This window comes from Anas platyrhynchos, chromosome 1 (assembly GCF_047663525.1).
Source record: "Anas platyrhynchos isolate ZD024472 breed Pekin duck chromosome 1, IASCAAS_PekinDuck_T2T, whole genome shotgun sequence".
Lineage (NCBI taxonomy): Eukaryota > Metazoa > Chordata > Aves > Anseriformes > Anatidae > Anas > Anas platyrhynchos.
This window is the reverse complement of record NC_092587.1, coordinates 40,266,090-40,285,904: the sequence shown is the minus strand read 5'-3', so window position 1 is coordinate 40,285,904 and position 19,815 is coordinate 40,266,090. Positions and strand designations below refer to the sequence as shown.

General features: G+C 43.5%; 1 protein-coding gene across 3 annotated transcripts in view; it reads left to right on the top strand.

Annotated features, from left to right (window-relative positions):
- Nucleotides 1-668: 668 nt before the first annotated feature.
- The window catches only part of OSBPL8 (oxysterol binding protein like 8), an 87,745-nt gene continuing 68,598 nt past the window's right edge, over nt 669-19,815 (top strand). For 2 of the 3 annotated variants that reach the window (XM_027454754.3, XM_027454741.3), the window contains exon 1: nt 669-826. The gene's annotated coding sequence lies outside the window, so the exon portion shown is untranslated. The remainder of the gene's footprint in view (nt 827-19,815) is intronic. The other variant, XM_038181018.2, reaches the window with a different exon arrangement.

Sequence of the window (19,815 nt, the reverse complement as noted above, 5' to 3'; positions counted from 1 at the left end):
TGCTTCCAGTTGTATCAGCTGGCAGGTGATGAAAACTGAGGTACATTTTCATTTTATTTTAAAGATGGGAATGTGATATGTGAGCTGCTCACTGCGGTTTTATATTGCCAGTGGCACGTTTAAAACTGCTATGAGGGGACCTGTAATGAGATGGGGAGCTGGGGGTCAGCCTCTTGTCGCAGATAACCAGTGGTAGGACGAGAGGGAATGGCCTCAAGTTGTGCCAGGGGAGGTTCAGAGTGGGAATGAGGAGACATTTCTGCTCAGGAAGACTAATTAGGCACTGGGATGGGCTGCCCAGGGAGGCGGTGGAGTCACCGTCCCTGGGGGTGCTCAAGGCAAGGTTGGATGTGGTGCTTGGGGACATGCTTTAGGGGGTGACATTGGTGGTAGGGGACGGTTGGACCAGATGATTTTGGAGATCTTTGCCAACCTTAATGGTTCTGTGCGATTTTTTTAAAAAACAAACGCGGATCCAGCCCCCCACGGCCCCCTCAGCCGCGGGGCGGGCCCTCCGCCGGCAGCCCCGTGACGGGGCGGGGCGGGCCTGCGCTCGCCCCCGCCCGCTGGCGGCGGCGGATGAGGGGATCAAGCGGCGACCGGGGAGCGGGGTGCGCGCCTACGCGTGCGCGCGCGCGGCCGGGGAGCGGCGGGGCGGGGCCGCGCCGGGGCCGGGGCCGAGCACGAGGACGAGCACGGGGGTGGGAGGGGAAGGGGCGCGGGCACGGGCACGGCGCCGCTCTGCTCGCAGCGGGCCGGGCTGAGCCGAGCCGAGCCGAGCCGAGCCGAGCCGAGCCGAGCCGCTTCGCCGGAGGGTGCAGGCGAGGTGAGCGGTGAGCGGGGTGCGGGGGGCGAGGCTTGGGCAGCGGGGCGGTAACTCGCGTTCGGTACCGACCCGATTGGGGAAATTTTTGGGGAAAAAAATAAATAAATAAAATGAAACGAGCGGGTCTGCCCCGCCGCAGCGTGCAGGAGCCTTGTCGGACAGACCCCTTTTTCCCTCCCCCAGACATAAGTAAGGGGCAGAGCGCCTCTGAAGCCCGCTTTCCCCTGAAATCGCCCCAACGCGGCGCCTTCAGAAAATGGCCATCGGCTGCCAGCCCCGGGGCGCCCCAGATGCGCTGCTGGGGTTCCCCGCGGTGCTCGGGCTCCGTAACTTGTAGAGGCGAGGAGCAGTTTGTGCTGCTGCAGGAGCAAAATGCGGGGCTGGGGCAGGGAATGGGGTCAGGACCGGCAGTGGTCCCGCTGCGTGGTCCCGGTGTCACTCCTGAGGAAACCGAAAGGCTGGGGTTAGTGGGAGATGTGCCCACAGGCTGTGAATGTCATGTCCAAGTGACCGAGAAGCCTGCTAGGGGGCTCGGTGCTTTCTGGTGCTGGTCCCTTGGCCTTTTGTTAGGGAGCAGAAGATGAATTTGTTGCAGAAGGGGCACGGCATCGCGGAGATGAAGCTCCCGGGTGGGCCAGGCAGCGTTTTTTTACGAGCCTACATCAAGCTCTGAGGTAATCAGGTCTGTGATTAAAAGCAGAACGGCAACGTGTGGTGTTCAGCGAATGAGAGAATTGTGAAGGAAACGTGAAAGGACCTTCAGTGAAGACACGGTGAGGAAACCGGGTAGCCTGACTGCCTCAGAGCGCGGGGTTTCTTCAGTTGCGCTCAGTGTAACAGAAGCCCTGCAAGCATCAAAGTTTGATGGCATTCCCCAAACTGTAATGCGGAAATCTTGGTCAGGTAACTTATAGCTTTTAATATGCTACGCCGTTAATGCAGATCCCGCTTGCGTGGCAGATGTGCTGCTGAAGAGACGGGGAACAGCTGAGAGGTTTTTGTGGCAGGTACTTGCGCAGTCCCTGTCATGACAGGAAACGCAATACCGTGGTTCTTCACCTAGGCTGTTTCGGCACGCTGCTGAGGAAGTAAGAAGTACAGCTGCTAGATGTCGAGCAGCTCTGCACTAAGTGAACGGTACCGTCGTTTTTCCCCTCCTTTCCCATTCCGTGTTTGTGCTGATGTCAAGTTAATAAAGCTTTTCTACTTTGCTAAACAGCCCGTTCAGTTAGCTTTTGTTATAACCTGTAGTTGACAGCTGTATGGTTCAGCAGTGCCTCTGTTTGAGATGCAGGAGGTGATGGGCACAGTCTTGGTGAGGGGGGGAAGTTCTTCCACAGGCTTCAGTTTCTTTTAGAGGGCTGCTTCTGGATTTTGCTCGAGCGATTTCTTTTTCTGTTGTCTTGTGTTGTGGTTGAAGTTGATAACCTTTCTGTTTAACTTCAGCCTGCCCGGGGTTTGCCTCCTTCCCTCTGCTGCTGACAGCTCTCCACTAATACACAATGAGGAGTGGAGCTCAGCTTACAGCTGGAGCAATGCAGCAGGCCCTGTGTCACGCTTGGAACTTCCCTGGAAAATGTTTGAGCAGATGTTAAGACTAGCATAGCTTTTGCAAGTTCTTTAGGTGTCAGAAGGTCTAAATTGTAACCAGAAATGGAAAAAAAAGTAAGTTGTTTCCTTTGAAAAAATAACATTTACAATATTGAGAATTAGTAGAGACAATATGTTGTTACTTTGTGCGCTTACTTTGACCCCAAGCTTGTACAATCTGCAAAATTTTGGACGTGTTTTTTATTAAATTAACTTTTGCTCAAGGACATGGTTTCTCTGCCTCAAACTCCATCAGTTGAAGCAGAATAGCAGCAGCTCCTCGTGGCTTTATCTTAAAGAAACACTTGGCCAGCTCATGGTAACAGCAAGTCGCGCGCTTTCCAACTGGTTTGTTTCAGCCAATTCAGTTTTATAATTTCGTACTGTTGACTTGACGGAGCTTAGTATTTTGAGGATTGCCATTGCACGCGTGCTTTCCTTTTAGAGGTCAGGTGTTGAACCCTGTGAACTGAGCAGTGTTTAGGAAACAATTGTTGTAATAGGGTGCTGATTAGCAGAAGGGTTGGATGTTAGTCAGAAGGGTTCTGTTCGGCGTGGCTGGTTCTGGATTGCACACAGTCAAAGTCCCATGCAGTGTTTTGCTGTGTTTGTTGTAAAACAATGTTTTATTCCATCTGTACTCTACAACAAGAAAATCTGTTGCAGATGTAATGTATATGGTAGCATAAAAAGCCTCTTGAGAGCAGCTAAAAGTGTTTGACAGATGGTAAGAGGCATTTGGGAAGCGAGATTTTCGTTTTGAAGAAGTAGCTTTTACTTATGGTCCAAGATGAATAAATAATCCTCATTTTCCTCACACCCTTGGTTGTAGATGGGAGTTTTAGCTGCGTTAGCTTTTTCCCTCAGTGTGCAATGTTGGTCCTTCAGCCAGTAAAAATGTTACATCTGTATCTCTGAAAGCTCCTAAGTTTGCAGTGACTTTGACACGATGCTGGAGTGTGCGTATCCAATCTTCCTCTGTTTTTTCATTCACCCGTTTCCCTTCATATCTCATTTTAGTGTTCTTGCAGCATCTAAGCTTGGGTTACTTCATGCCCTATCTGCATGTTCACACGTTTTTCCAGTGCAATAGTCTTGTCACCCAGTGTTTGTATTGAAGTACTGCAAAAGACGGTAATACGACTATTCTGCTGAGATGAGGGAAGGCAGCTTGCTTCTTTCAGAGTTACCTTTTCCTTGCCTGCTGATAGAAGCCACGATATTTTGAAGACCAGAAGATTGCTTTTTTAAAAGACTTGGGTTTGGGAGGGGAACTATATTGATCATCATTAAACGCATGGAAAAAAAATAATATTTTTTAATCAAAGTCAGTGTTGTGACACAACTTAGGGAGATGTGCATTGTAGGTAATTTTTTCATCATTTTCTATTTAAGGAATTATGCATTGGTTTTAATATTCATTTGTCTGAAACCGATAGTAAGCTGGTGGTCAATAAACCAAAGAGGATACTTGTTTGTGGCTTGGGCTTTATTTATCTTTTTATCAGGAATAGATTTAGTAAATTAAATAGCATTTTTAACTTATCTCCACCCTGCCCTCTCCCCTCCCCCAAAGCAACAAAGCTTGTAAATGATTTACCTGACTCTTCAAACAGCAGAAACATCATTCCAACACGGGGTTTGTCCCGTGTACAGTCGGCTTTTCTCTAAATACCCGTACAGTGCCTCATCTCACCAGCTGGCATGTTTTCCACAAAGAGGTGTTCCTTAGGTGTTGTATTTTTACAGATGATTTGGAGAGTTGAGGCAAACAGTGCATTAGTCAAAACTTGATGATGTGAAGTAGTGGGAGTGTTATTAATGGGAGATTTGTGTGGTAAATGCAGGTTTGGTGGCTGGCTAATTCATAAATTATTGAAGGCTCTCGGCTGCGTGCTAAAGCAGAAATGATTCATTTTGAGAGTTGTGAAACAGTTTTTGGCAGGTACGTGGCAGGTTCCTTCGCTTGAGATTTTATGGGGAAATTTTTTTCTAATTACTGTTAAGACGTAGTAAAAAAGGATGCTTCCACAGGTGAAGCGAGTCCTCTGGGTGAAGCGCGGGCAGTGTTTGCTCAAGTATTGCACCAAGTGATCTCATGCTCTGGTTAACACATTCAGGTTGTACATTCCTGCAGTCTGTGCAGGTTCACAGAAGCGTGTGATGATGCTCTAAGTCTGTGATTAGATGTTCATCAAGTGGCACCGAGTTAAGGAACTCGCTTACCTGAGTGCTCAGCTTCCCTCTTGTAGTTAGGAAATGGAAAAGGCTGCTTGGGGGGAATATGGGAATGTTGTCAGAGCGGGTGGGGGTGCAAAGAAGAATTACATCTGGTCAGGGACGTCAGGTCCTTTAGGCAAACCCGACACTCCCAAATCCAAGGGTCCCAATGAGGTGCACCCACGAGTGCTGAGGGAGCTGGTGGATGTTACTGCTAGGCCTCCTTCACCATGCAGGTGTCTGGGTGGCAGTGAGCCTGTACCCTTCATAAAGCAGGTGCAGCTCTTAAGCACAGGAGGGATAGATGGGACATCCTGCGGGCACTGAGATGGTCTGGCTGCCCAAGCTGCAGTTCTGTGTTTTGCAACTGTGGGGTTCAAAAATTGCCTTGCTGTGCTGTACCAGGGGAATGGGTTTCCCATTATTTGTCATTGGAGAACTACTCTAAGCGTGGCTGCAGCCTGAAAACAAATATTTAACGTGCCCCTAGGAGACGGCCGCTCTCCTTACTCGCGTGACATTACCTGTGCCCGATAAGAGCTCCGTTATGTAAGGAGTTTCCTTTGAATTACCAGGAGCTCTCGTGATGTTTCTCTTGGTATTTTTCCAGTGGGAAGCCATCACAAGAATTAGTTTATTGGTGTCCTGCTGAGAACTGAGCCAGTTTAGATATCTCTCTAGAGCAGTGCAAACAACTACATAATGCACAGAAATGTATTGGTCGAAACAAATATATTACTGTGCAATGGCCAGAAGGTAAGGTGTGTTACTTGGGCCGGACTCTAAAGTGCCCACCATTTAAGTTCTTCTTCCCACTCATCAATACCCTCAGATGTAGCATAAAATGGAGGCAACTCATTTGCTTAATGGGTTCACTGTGCTTTTTGTCCCTTTTAGAGTGTCCCATTGTGCCTGCAGATGGGGTCAGATGATGAGCGTGCTGCTCGCCTGGGAGGATGGCAGTGGTGTCTGCTCCTTGTCTGCGCTGCCATCCGCGCTCCAGCTGCATCAAAGCTACACGTGTGTGTGTGTGCTTTACTCAGCTCTGGCTTTACAGGTGGCATCCGAGCTCAGTGTAATTGCTAGGCCCCTTCATGGATGGAGCGGGGAAAGTTTTCTTCATGCTGCAGCCTTATCCAGCTGCAGAGAGCCTGCGAAGTCAGCCAGGCGCCTTGGAAACCAGACCTCTCTTCCCCTCAGTAGGTAGATGTACAAATTCACTTTCTGGAAGAAGTCACCTGCTCTGTGCTCTAAATTATACATTTAAAACTCTCTTTTATACCGTAGTATTCTTACAGAGCCATAGAGCTTCAGTACAAAGAAGGAAAGGCTGTGCCAGGGTGGCTTCTGCTCTGCCACACGCTCTCCAAGGGGTATAATCTCTGTAGAAGCTGTGCAAGATGCATCTATGTAATATATTTCCATTGCTAAATGAACTTCTGTAGAAAACTGGGTGGTGGAGCTTATTGTCGACAGCAGAGACAGCTTTTGGAGTATAGCAAAAAAAAAAAAAAATCACAGTTTTAAGTTTTTTACCTTTTCACCATGTATTTTATGTGTTGGACAACTGGCATGCATGACATATAGTCCAAATCCAAGCTATGTTCTGACACTATTTCCAAGGCTGTTTTTTTGCCGTTGGCACATGTTTTATAAAGCAGTACATTAGCTGTAAAATCTTCAAAGCAGTTGTCTTCTGGAGTGCTCAGCAAAAAAAAAAAAAAAAAAAAAAGCTGTGACAAGTGAGAAAAATTAGCTTGTGAAACAGCTCTCAATTTATCTCCACTGGCCTATTTTGTACCTGTTTGTTGGTGCTGCTCCTGTGCGGATTTTGATGTAATACCCTGAATCCATTTGCCTTGAGCTTCAATTTTGCTACTGTAGGAGCTCAGTATTTCCATGTTTCAGAAAACTTGCCTCTGCTATTTTTTTCCCAACCCCACAGTACGCTTCATAACGTTGCGTTATGTTAATTAAAGTATCTGCATGAATAGTGCGTGTAATGAATGACTATAAATATGTATTCAAATAACTCAGCTTAGTTTATTATAAAAAATAAATCCAGCTCTCCAAGGACATTCTGATAGTTTTTAATATTTCACTGTAGTCAGTTCAGTCAACTTCAATTGATTACAGCCTGTGTAATTAAAAACAACAAGCAAAGCAACAACAAAAAGCAAGCAAAATGGGGCTAAGTTTATTTCTGTTGTATGGCCAAAAAACCTGTTGTGATTTGTTTTGCGTAGGTTTTTTGGATGAAAATAATGTACCAGAAAATCGTTCCAGTAAAGAATTAAATTCCTAGAGTGTGAAATGTGGCTTTTTGTCTTACTTTTTCTTAAGGAGACTTCAAAAGCATCGAGCTAGATTGGTCCTAAGTTAGAACACCAGAAGATAGCAATGAATTTACCTAGTAGGGGCCTGCTGAAGTTCCTGACTTCAATATATGACAGGCATCACTGCAGCAAATCTCTTAGGTGTAGCATAGTCTTCCCCAAGCAGTGGGCATGTGCACCCAGGTGCTACGCAGGAAGGAAGGGTTTTGCTTGATGTCCTGCCTTGTAATGGCAAAGTTTGATAATTAACTGCTTTTTTTTTTGAGTAAGCTCTTGGCTTATATGAAAAATGGAGTTGCGCTGCCTTAATTTTTCACAAGACAGTGAAAAATAAATTAGGTTATAAGTACGTTTTAATGGGAGGGGCAGAGGTGCAGTCTTTGTCCCACAAAGCATTCTCCAAATCCATTAGTTGAGCTGCTTGGGGGTAAAAGACTTGTGCAGCATTGCTATGTTTTTCTACAAGTCTTAAAAGCTGCTGTTCTGCTCTTTGAGGGATTATTGGGCACTCGAGATTCAATGTTTGTTTTTTATTATCTACAAGACTAACTTAAAAAAAAAAAAAAAAGTACATGTACTTTAAATACTTGAAAAACACTGATTTTGATTAGGGCATAGTCCGCGTGTAAATAAAGTATCCAAGGGCATTAGGATGATGTATGAGAATGGTACCTAAGGGAAGTTTTATCTTTTCCTGATATACTAGTCCTAAAAATACAGGAGTAGCCCTGAGGTGAATTATTAGTGTGATGAAAATGACAAGAACTGAAGACTCGTGACGCACCTCCTGCTGTTTAGCAAACATCAGGAGGGGGTTCTTCACAGAGAGAGTGGTTGCACACTGGAACAGGCTCCCCAGGGAAGTGGTCACTGCACCGAGCCTGACTGAATTTAAGAAGAGATTGGACTGTGCACTTAGTCACATGGTCTGAACTTTTGGGTAGACCTGTGCGGTGTCAAGAGTTGGACTTGATGATCCTTAAGGGTCCCTTCCAACTCAGGATATTCTATGATTCTATGATCTTTGAGTTATTACTGGTGTGCTTGATCCAAGTCTAGATGAAACAAAGTTTGTGTAGTAGCTGAAGCGAAATTAAAAGGAAAAATAAATTGAAACATAAACCAAACATAACTTGTCAAAGACTCAAATAGTGGCTTGTGTGATTGGGAAGGGAAAATTGGAACAGTTTTATGGACATGGGCTTCGCCTTGGTGTGAGTTGAGGGTTTCTGACTGCTCGGTCCCCTTCTAGCTGGCATTGAGGCGGTGAGGTACTGCACATCAGCCACACCATTAACGGCCTTTGCATTGCAAACCTGGGGCAGATGCTGTAATAATTTGGCTTTGACCAGCCTCTGGGATTGTTACATGCATTATAAAGCCAACCTTTGTCCTGAGTATAGCATGCCAGGTTTTATCTAAATTTTGAAAATGTTTCATTTTGCCATTTTGAGCTATAAAATTGAGTAATCAGTCGTCTGCCAACAGAATTCAATATAGAAAACCTTTGGGAAGGGAAGAGAGGGGTCTGTGCATCAGGAGTCGAATTCAGATCTTGTATGGGGGAGCCAAGATCAAGGTCCTCGGGAAGAAATTTCAGGATCAATACTGGTGCTCAGACTTAGGTGTCTTCCAGTTCTCCAGACAGTGGTCTCAGAATAGGACGTGCTCTTCTGCTGTTTGATTTTGTTATGGGGAGAGCTCACAGTGCTCTGTGCTTCTCTGCAGTATCGCTGCTTTTTTCTGATTGTGTTATTTTCTAGCTGGAGCAGCTAGTAAAGATAAAGCGACGCAGGAGCAGGAAGAAGGAGGATTGAGGAAGGCTGTAAAATCCTTACTGCAGCAGCGTGTAGGGTGAGCTTACTGTGACTGTGCCTGACTGTGCTGCAAGTGGCTGACATGGGAGGTGCCTGAGGTGGGTGTAATGTGCTCATCACTTACCTCTTGGAAGTCAAAAAGACTTGCACAGCTTTCCTGAAGAGCAGATGTGCATACACCTGGTGGACCTTCCCTGTCCAGAGTCAAAGTGGCTTGTTCTCTTCTGCGCTGCCTAAGCAGGATGGTGAGGACCTTCCATGTGTTAGTTTATTGAGGAAAGGACATCTGGGACTGTTTTTTCTTGTCATGTACAACCTGCCTACTTTTTTTCTGCAACTCCAGCTAAACTGCCTGCTCTGATTTCCTTGATTCCTTGTGATCTTTCTCCTGCCTTGGTCTCCTGCACAGATCGTGGTTAACTTGCTGCAGGGAATTTTCTGTCTCATTCCTTGCAACTCTGGGCACCGTATGACTAATCAAAGCTTTAGCTTTCTACAGAAGATAATAGTTTTAGAAGGGGGCATGATCATAACCTTGTGTTCCTTCTTGATAGCTCAGATGCTGTGGAGGGCTACTAGTTTGGGTTGGGAGGATAATTTTTTGTCCTAGCATGGTTCTGGTGTTTTGGTTAGGTGGTGGATTCTTATTTATTTATTTATTTTTATTTTATACTTGCAGGTGGTATAGAGCCAGTGGCACCTGCTGTCTGCAGATGATACAGACAGGGCCTGTGGAGCATCTGCTTTACTGCAAGGAGTGGCTAAGCGTGTAGAACATAATCTGTGTGTGAGCATGTGTATATTTGTGTGTGTAAAAGAGCTGTACTAGTAATACTAGAAGCAGATAACTTTTGTTGAACAGCTAGCTGACCGTCATCAAGTTGGAGATCGCAGCTAGGTAGGGCTTGAAGTTAACACAATTGTAAGGGTTAATGTGACCCGAAGTCCTTCATATTATTTGCAGGCTCCTTTAGAAAAAGAGGCTTTTGTGTGGATACGCAAAGCAACTTTATATAATCCCGAAGATGCAAATTGTAGGCTTTGAAGATAACTCGTTGCTTTGATTAGTGTCTCTTTAAAAAGATTTCCTAAATTGAGTTTGCACAATATATGAAAAGTGGCAATTCCAAGCCAGTAATTCTGGCTTCAATTATTCTACTACAGATTTTACTAGATTGGCTATTTTGGCCAGGTAGAGGCTGAGAGATTCACGTAACAGTACGTTTCTCCTGTACTGAAATTACAATTTTGTGATGTTTCTTTTGTGATCAAATGAAATTCTCATCAGTAATAAAAAAAAAAAAAATGCAGTCTCTGTGATTGCAGAGAGAAGCCAATAAGCTTATATTTGAATCTTGTTTTGTAAGCCAAATTAAGGACCCTGTGCTTCCCTAGCTGTAAAGATTTGCTGCGTGGTGTTTGTAAAGCCAGTACCCTGGTTCTCACTTGCAAATAGGATTGTAGTTACACTGAGCTGTCCCTGACTTGTGCTGCCACGAGAAGAGAGTGGACAAATCGTAATGCAAACAGCTATGTTAACATGCCAGCAATAGAAACTCTTTTAAGGCCTCTGATATTTACAAGCAAAATGCAGATTCTGTCTCCTTGAATAATGCACAAACTACTGAGTGTAAGGAGAAGTTTTAAGACAGGTTTTCAAAATTGTCAACCAGAAAGAATTGCCCTCCTTTGAGAAAGGCTCTCCTCCCATTAAAAGCGAAAGCCTCGCCGAGGTACAGAAGCTCTGAGCATCAAGCTTATGCTTGCTAATCAAGACAGAAAACAGCGTGAGGAGCTGCCCTGTAAAATGAGGGAAAAACTGCTGAAAATAGATCTGAGAGTGTGAACAGACAGGTCTGTATCGTGTCAACTACTTGCAGTGGATATTAATGGTACACGTTTATTACAGTGCTTTAAGGAGCAGTGCTTGATATTCTCCTCTATGAACATCAAGAATATTTCCTTTTCAGCCTAATGGTCAGTTACTCTCAATGTCACCAGCGCCGTTTGATGCTCAGCTGGGAACAGGAGGCCAGGCTTTCTGTAAGCCAGGAGGTGTAAGGCAGGGAGCCCTGCGGTGTGTGCAAGGTGTTTGTTTGTTTGTTTTTTATTTGTAGAAGGCCTCTGCTTTGGTCGCTGCCATTTCAGCTGGAAGGTTACAAATTGTGCTGCTTTGCTTTTAAGAGCCATGTTTACGTTGAATTAAAACAAGCTTTAGTGCGTTTTTCCTGGTTTTGGCACCCGGACAATGTTTTTTTCTTCAGTGAACTTTTGAAAGTTGTCCTTGTATATCTTATCGTGGATTTCTACTTTCTTCCCAAACAGAGCTTGATTTATATCAACAGGAAGAGTAGAGCTCTGGTAGCTGGTTATTATTTTCAAGCGTAATAAAGTAATGAATAAATGCTGCAGCTCATAGTGAGTATAAATAGCTATTTTTATAAAGTAATTAAAAAAGTGGCCAGAACATATTTTATACACAATTTTGATTGTGTTTTATTATCAAATGATATTTATTTTTAATGAAATTAAGTACAATTAAAATAAGAACGAAACTGCTTGTTACTTTTTCTTCTGATTGACAGATTGTTTTTCTAACTACCATTCTCTTATGAACAGGACTTCCATTGCCAACAGAAAGCTCAAAAATAGATATAGCAGGTTTTTCTCTGCTTATCTTCTTTCATTGTGACTTTTCTTTGTTCCTTTACATGGATTTCTTTATTTCTGAACTCCGTTCACTAGCTGAGCTGTATGATAAACTGGGGAGTCTTTTGTCCTCTTAGCACGTGTACAAGAATTGCGTATGCCTCTGAAATTCTTATAGTCTTTGTGGTTCTCATGCTGTGGATAGATAAAAACAATATCTTTTTAATACATCGGCTCTTCTTCAACTTGCAATGATAACTTGTTCATCAGGTTACTAAAGATCCAGCGGAAAAATCAAGCTATTGGTGGTGTATTCTGCTTTTGGAACAAGACCTGTGACTTGTCTGCAGCACCATGAGCACGTGGTATTGCTGGGTAGGACTGGGAGGCTTAGGGCTCTTGAACCTTGGGGTCTTTCAGTTTTGGTTTTAATTTTAAACTTAGGAAATGACGGGTTGCTGCATCTTAGGTAAAGTAGCTTGTTTGTCTGTTGTTTGTGACAACTACAGACTAAAGTTTTCAATTTTGTCTTTTAAAATCTGGACGTGGAATATTGTCTGACAGCATAACTTCTGTGGAGAGAGCATGTACAAAAGCATCGGTACTGGTGGTCAGTAGAGAAAGAAGAAGCTAGAGTGACAGAGCCTTGACATCACTCTCCACATATAGCGTCTAGGAGTCCATGCTATTCATTCTAGACATCAGGGAGGGTTTTGAAAGAAATGCTTTCACTTCCAGCGTTAACAGTCAATTTCATTTCATGATTTATTTTTTTTTAATCTTAACTTCTTGTAGGCAAATAAAACATAAACTGTTCCCTTAGAGGATATTTCTGTCTTAAGTTCGGACTCGAGAAGTTTAGGTTGTCTCGAAGGACGAGTAGCATCTGTTGTGATTCATAATTCTGAACGATGTCGGGGGAAGTGCTGGAGAAGCAAGCTCTTCACTCCTAAAACACGTTTCTGAATATAGTTCTGTGCCTTCAGAGAGGTGATGTTTGCATTTGCCCCTTTATCTGTGAACCCATGGTGGGAGGGAAGGAAGAGAGGTTTGTTTTCGTTGTTGTGGTGTGTTGCTGGTTTTTGGTTTGTTTGGTTTTGTTTGTTTGTGCTTGTCGGGGAGCAGCTGGTGTTTTCCTCACTTGTAACTCGATATAAGCTACCCTGCTGCAGCCTGCTCCCCGCCTGCTGGCGCTGAACGGGCCGGGTAGTGAGATCTGAGAGAACAGAGAAGTAATTTCTGAGCAAGTGTGATCTTAATGAAAAGTTGGAGAACATCTTGAGGGAAGGAAGGAATGTGTGTGGATGTTACCAGGGTTTTAACTTGCAGTCTGAAAGCCTTCACTGAATTCTCCCCTTGCCCCAGGCCCCATTTCCTCTAGTGTGAGGGGTCCCAGAAAGACCTGAGTCTTGAAGGAGGAGAGAAGAGACAATGGGGCATTTATATTTTCACTTTAGGGTGTAGTAGACAGAATTTGCTGACTTGACTCAGCATCTGCCCTCTTCTTGTGATGTCATGTTGCTATTGCCATCCCTATTTGAACAAAAGCCTGCTTCAGCTCTGTGGACTTGCTCTCCACCTTCTTACAGAGTCAGGAGAGCTTGGAATTCACGTTCTTAATTTAAAAAAAAAATCCTTTTTTTTTTTATTTTCCATGTTTGTCTTGTAGCCATCATTCAGACTCTTGCCCTGTGTTGTTAACTGTTTCAGTCACATTTGTCTGGCGCTGTTAAATGCCTTTTCTCCGTCTGAGCTTTGTTCTCAGGTTTCTGCTTTGATGACCGCATTGTTTGGCACCATGCACGACTGCCACATCTTCCTATCTTCCTTCAGATCATCCGTGGCCATAGCAGTTTTATCTTCAAGCCCATGCATGCACCGTCCTTTTTCTTCTTTCAGTTAAGCACATGATAGTATATAAGTTTTTCTTCCTGGCTGCTGGCCTACTGACTTAGCAACTCAGACACCTGGTGGCATTCTTCTGCCTTCTTTTCATCACCTTCTGGAGAACAATACCGGTGTATGTAAGGTTTGTGCGTGCAATATACGTGCGTATTGTGCTGTTGTGAGATTTTGAATGTTTCTGCCTGAATTCTGTGCTGTTTAATCTTTGCTGCTTAACTTGTATTGCAGAGATCATGCTGGTGTAACTCTGTGGGAGAAGCTGCAGTGGAGGTGCTTGTGTCAGCAAGTGCCTCCTCCCTCCCTCCCTTTCTCTCCAGCCAAATTACTACAAATGTGAGCTGTACAAGCAACGACAGTAATTCCCTGCTCCTCCCAGTGTGCATTATGCACAGGGAGGTTACTATTGACATAAACATATTTGCCAAGAAAATAACATTTCTGGAGTCCTACTGCTGATACTCTGGCAGAACGCAGTTGTATCAGTCTGTTCTCCAGTGCAGCCTTGGACTTCATGACTGCAGACTTAACAAGGATGGTATTTTATTGTGTCTTGGCTTTTGCCTGTCCTTCATCACCATTCCTGATGTCTCATTGCACTTGTAGTTCCCTTCGAATGTTTTGCTGAGTAGAGATGACAATAATTTTGATCTAAAGAGAAGCAGGTTGTCCTTTCTCATGTGAAATGGAAGTGATGGTGTGTTATAAATTCTGACACGGGAGCGTTTTGGTAAGCTTGCGTATTCGGTCTCCTCAGAGAACCTCTTTGAGCTAGCATGTAAATACTTCTCTTTCACATGGAATAGTTCAATTAGAAGAGACCTTCAGAGACCAGCCTGAGATAACTGCCTGACCCCTTCAGGGCTAAACAATGGTTAAAGCACGTTACTGAGGGCATTGCCCAAATGCCCCTTGAACACTGCCAGGCACGGGGCATCAACCACCTCACTGGGAGGCCTGTTCCAGGGTTTGGGATGCAGACAAGCAGAAGGTTTTTAGCTGGGGGAGCACTGAAATTGTTGTTGGGGTGGTTCCTTAGCTATTGGCTGGCTGGTGGTTGATCCATTTTGCTAGCCATTATGAAATTGACTTCTGTTGCTTCTTTGACACTGCAGAGCTTGTGCCATATGGGTCGTGAGGTGGGCAAGGGCAACTTGCAGACAGCAGTGGTCACTCCTGGGAAGTTCTGCATGGAAAGCTTGGGGCTGATGGGCCAGGGTCATCTTCAAGAAAAGAGCTGGAAAGCCCAGAGTGAAACTCAAGTGCTGTGCAGGCCAGTGTTTTATGGGAAGTTTGCGCCCTGATTCCAGGGGAACTGGAAACATGGAGGATTTAAATTAGTACAGAAAGCTTGTTGTGATTTTGGTCTGCTGAAGTAAAACGTCCGATCCCATACACATGAACAGTTTGTGGGTCTCTGTTTTGAAGGATGTTCTTCTCTCAGCAGCACTGACTTAAAATGTTTATGATTGATCAGTATTAAGGTGAAGGTCTTTACCAAGTCAGCTGGGAAGGGACCCAGATTTTGCTTTTCAAATTGATGCATTTTGTGTACCTGCTTACTGCAGATGGTAAGTTCTGCAAGTGCTTGAACTGAAGATTCGTGCAACAACCTTGCAGTACGTTCTCTGTATTGCACTATTGAAGTTAAGATGGAGAGGTGAGCTGTATAAAACACTGCCATCTACAGCACAACTGTGTACGATAGTAGTCTGAGGTAACAGCAACCAAGCTCACTCCTCATCTGGGTTAAATGCTTGAATAGGTTTTAATGTGATATTAAAGTTTTGGAAGATGATTCTGGGAAGACTTTTAGACACCTTGTAAAGCTACTGTGAAGTTCTGCTGTGAGAACTGAGCATTACCTTTAAAATGTTGGTGAGCAGCTCAGGTTCATTGCAGAATCAGACATCACTTTATGTGCTTTTCTTTCTGTTAAATAAATAAAAGTAATGGTTCTACCTAGTGTTTTAATTAAAAACAAAACAAGAAACAACACCATGAATTAATTTTTTAGTGTCAGAGCAAATCATAATGATGATTAACATGAAGGAATGGATGCAACATGAAACGAGAAAGATACATGGATTTTTCTTCCATTGAAATGATGCGGCAGCCTCTTATACAGAATAGCATTGAAAAATTGTGATGTTACTCAATAAGCAAAATTTCATACTTGGCTTAAAATCTTATAATTTTAAAGCTCAAATCAGGAGGGGTGGAAAGCAGGAAATGATGATAGTAATTTGTTCTCAAGCAAAGCTAGAGTGCTTTTGCTCTCCATCCGTGGAAGTATTGGTATTATGACATGCAAAATAGCACTTGTTCAGGGCATGTGTATTCTGAAATGCTCTGTTAAGTGTCTGGACGTTGGTGTGCTGCAATCTTTTGTTCCCTTCATTAGTTAGGGATGTGACTGTAATCTTCTATTCCCTTCATTATTCCATGATGTGGTAATGGAGTAACATACTGATCGCCCCAGCTGCAACAGAACCCAAAAAAGAAACCCAACCTACTGTCAGAGACCCATGAGCTTCTGAATTTCATGGCAAGTCAACATGATTTATCCTTATTTTATAAGTGGATATATGATATCCATTGTGAAGTTCCTAAAAATGCTTTTGTCTCAATGAGATTAAAAAAAGCACTAATATTCAGTAAAATATTTTAAAAGTTCAGAACTGGTTTTGTCTAGCTTGGAGCACTGTGTGTCTAAACAGGAATGCTGCAGCTCTTAGAAACAGTCTTGAAAATGGGTGGTTGCTTATGATCTTGGGGCGTTTCTTACTATTTTAAAGCTAGTTGGATTTACAGAGGTGATCTCCAAGGAGACTGTACCATTCTTAAATATGCTTTCGTAGTTAAAAAAAAAATAAAAAAAAAAAAATAAAAAACACTTTCAATCCGTAGTCTTTTAGCTGGCTGCGAGGTCTGTCTGAAACTTTAGTTTGCGATTAAGTATTGTAGGCCAAGATTTTCCATGCTTTTCTTATCTTGGGAGGCAGCAGCCAGAAAAATTAAATTCCAGATCCATCTACCTGTCTAGTTGTTCTGCTAATTTCAAGACAGCAGCCCTAGAAAAGGCCATTTCAGTAACATAAATCTTACATGTCTTTCCTTGTTGATACTTGTTCTGCAGGGGAGAATGAACACGGGCACCCTGCTGGGGCTGAATGAAGTTAAACTCCCCACGTGAACTGTGCCAAATGAGCTGGCCCGTGTTGATACAGCCAGTGTCTGTCATTATGGATGGGCACAGGAGGGCAGAATCCAGCTGTGTAACACACCCAACTTATCTTTATCCTTGGTTTCTATGCCTATTTTTTCTGTTAAAACTTGAGTTGTGTTGGGATCGAAGAGATTAATCCCTTCGTAAACCTCAAATGTTCCAGGGTCTTAATAGAGAACTGGAGAATTCTTCAGTTATTGAAAAAAAGCGATTTAGTTAAGAATTATGATTTTTACTTAATCAACAAATCCTCAATGCTAAGGAGACACTTGTGTTCTTCTTTTCTTTCTTTATTGAATGCACTATGCCATTTTCTAGTCCCAAAGAGTATAGACTGCTTAGCATTTTAATTGGTTTTCAAGATGAATTCAGCTTCAACGTTCAAGGCCACAGGCAGGGTTATGAAGGTTAATTATACTTATCACCAGCTGAAAACAGTCAGCCCCATTGTATAGCACGTATTGGCACGGTGCTCTTCTCGTGGGGGGGGCGAGTGGCTTATTTCTGCATGATGTGACTGGAATGCTTGTACGTGTGTCTTGGGTAGGTGGCTTGGACGGGCAAGCTTGTTGGTTGGTTTACACTTGGTGCTTATAAATGACATTGAAATGTCCAGATCAGAACTGAAAAGCCATTTGGAATTTCTGAAGTTAATAGCATTCCTGGAGTTACCAGATCATAACTTCATATTGCACGTGTATTTCACATAATCTGGATATGAAAAGCTTAATTTATGAATGTCAGAGGCTTCTAAAAGCTGTCGTGGGAAAGTAAGACATGGCATTGCATTGAGAACTACTCATTTATCTTATTTCTTCCCAAGCTGTGATTGTTAGGAGGAGAAGGCAGCTCACCTCTCCCTGAATTCTGCTGAGGGCTGCAAAACGCAGGAAGGAAATACTTTCTTGCAGGAAAAGTTGTGCATGCCAAGGTGGTTTTGAGACCAAGGGGTTCTGCAAACTTGTTGCTTTCATCGAAATTACACGCTTTTTCGTGCCATTTTTTTTAGGGAAAACAAAGCATGTTTGTTATGGGACTTTTCAGAGAAATCAGAGCTTTTAAAACTTAAAGCCCTTAGTTATAAGTGTGGTGTATCTGCTGAACTTCCCTGGTTTGCATTTCTGACCACTGGTTTTGAATACTCAGTCTGGGCTCTCAGTCAGAAAAGGAGTAAAAATGTGTGACACCAGATTTTTCCAGTTGCCCCTTTTGGCATAACTCGTGGTTGGAAACACAGCTCCAGATATTCTTCTAGCTACTTCTGCAGGAAATCTAAACCGATGTGTTCATTTTTCCTTCTTCTGACGTGTCAGTGCTGTGTTTGAAAATGTGTCAGAGACCGTACGTGCCCAAAGAGAGGGAAGCATGACCATGAGGACGTCAGGGACGTGTCTGTTATGGCTCTGGCACCTGAACCATCACTGCTCAGATCCATTTGCACAATGCAGAAGGGGAGGGAGGGTTTTATTCTTTGCCTGGGTGCCAGGCTGTGAGATAAGTGTGTGAGTGGCCTTCAAAGGAACCTGGCATGTAACGTGATGCTTGGGGGCGCACTGAACTGCCGTGGCAGGGAGACACGTCTCGAATTGCTTCCAGCTAATATTATCTTGGTAGTTAAGATAGTGATATCTCACTATTGGGTGCAATTTTATATATGGAAGTAAACTATAGCATGCCATTAAAAGCTGATAAGACGTCTTGTCGGGTTTGGTGACCATGTTGGACTGAGGTAATGTTGTGAAGGGAAAGATGTCATTTTTTTTTTTTTTCTGTTTTGTTTTGTTTTGAAAACTAAACCTGGACCTTGGTGTTCTGATGCCCCTCAATGAGCTGATTACTGAGGGGATGGAGGGTGATGGGGAAGCAGGATTCAAAGCTTCCTGTTACCCAGCCTATGGGACTGCCGTTCAGAGGACAGCATTCCCTTACATCACCTGCTCAAGCTCTCTGATGACCACGTTAATCCATTTTATGGCAACTGAATATCCAGGGCGTGAGTAGACAGGTGGGAGGGAGGGCGGAGATGCCTTCTCCATTCAGCATTCCTTGGGCATTAATGGAATAGTTCTTCCTTAGAACAAGACACTGGGTTTTGCTCTATTTGTTTTCTTTGGAACATTTCAAAGAACTTCCAAGGAAGCGTCAAGGCTTTGTTGTGCAGTGTAAAGTGACCTTGTGACCGTTCTCTGGTGGTAAAGGAAAGAGCCCTGTTGTCCTGGCCATGGCACATACTCACTTTTCCATTTGAAGGAATTTAATATCTTCTACACTGGTCCCTGAAGGAGAAGGTTACGTGTCCAAAAAATAAGTGCAGGATCACTTGACAAAGGCCGGAACGCCGCGGTGTTTGATAGTTCCTGCGGACCAGGTTGTATTGTTTAATTGCTGTTGTTCATCCTGTTAAACTAAAAGCTGGATGGGATTCCATAACACTTCCAAATCAAAGTGACTTAGTCGCTTCAGAAAGACAAGCTTGAATGCTTGGCACTAAAAGCACCGGTCATCCCTAAATTTGTACGTAGGGAATTTGATATATATGTTCACAACTTAAATAAAATAGCTAATAAAATAATAATAGAACAGAAAACAAAACCAAAGCAGCCGTATGGAAGATCCTGAATTGCAAACACGTTGAAAAGGACTGACACACAAAAAGGCCGAAGTTAGGTGCATCAACCAATTTTAATTAGGCAATCAAAAAAATGAACTTGGCATAAGCAATGGAAATCTAAATGAGACGAAGTCCTTTGAATAAACCAGGATGTGTAAGCCACATGCTATCACTACTTGTTTAAAGCTGTTGCTACTTTAAGTTAGAACTTTTAGGGTTTTTCCCTTTTCATTGTGCTTCTCTGACATTTTGCTCTTAAATTGTAATGCAGATACCCTGTGCCTTGAAATTGTGGGAACTACTTTCTAGCACTAGCTTAAAGAAATCCGAGTGAAGGCCACCTCTTATGTCACCAACTCTATTTTAATATCAAGAAGAGCCACTGCTGCTAAGATACGGAAAACTAAATCGTACTGGAAAATAAACATTATGTTCCTGTTTGAAATTCCCACCACCTTTAATCCTGCAGAATGTCCATTTCATGAAAACCTCCGGGTCACAATGTAACCGGGGGGCAGCAAGCACAGCTCACCTGAGATTGATTTGTCTGTGTTGAGGCTAAAAGCATGAAAGAGGGCTTACATCTTGCATTGATTTTCTATTTTATGCATCTCAGATCAGAATTTAGGATTGTA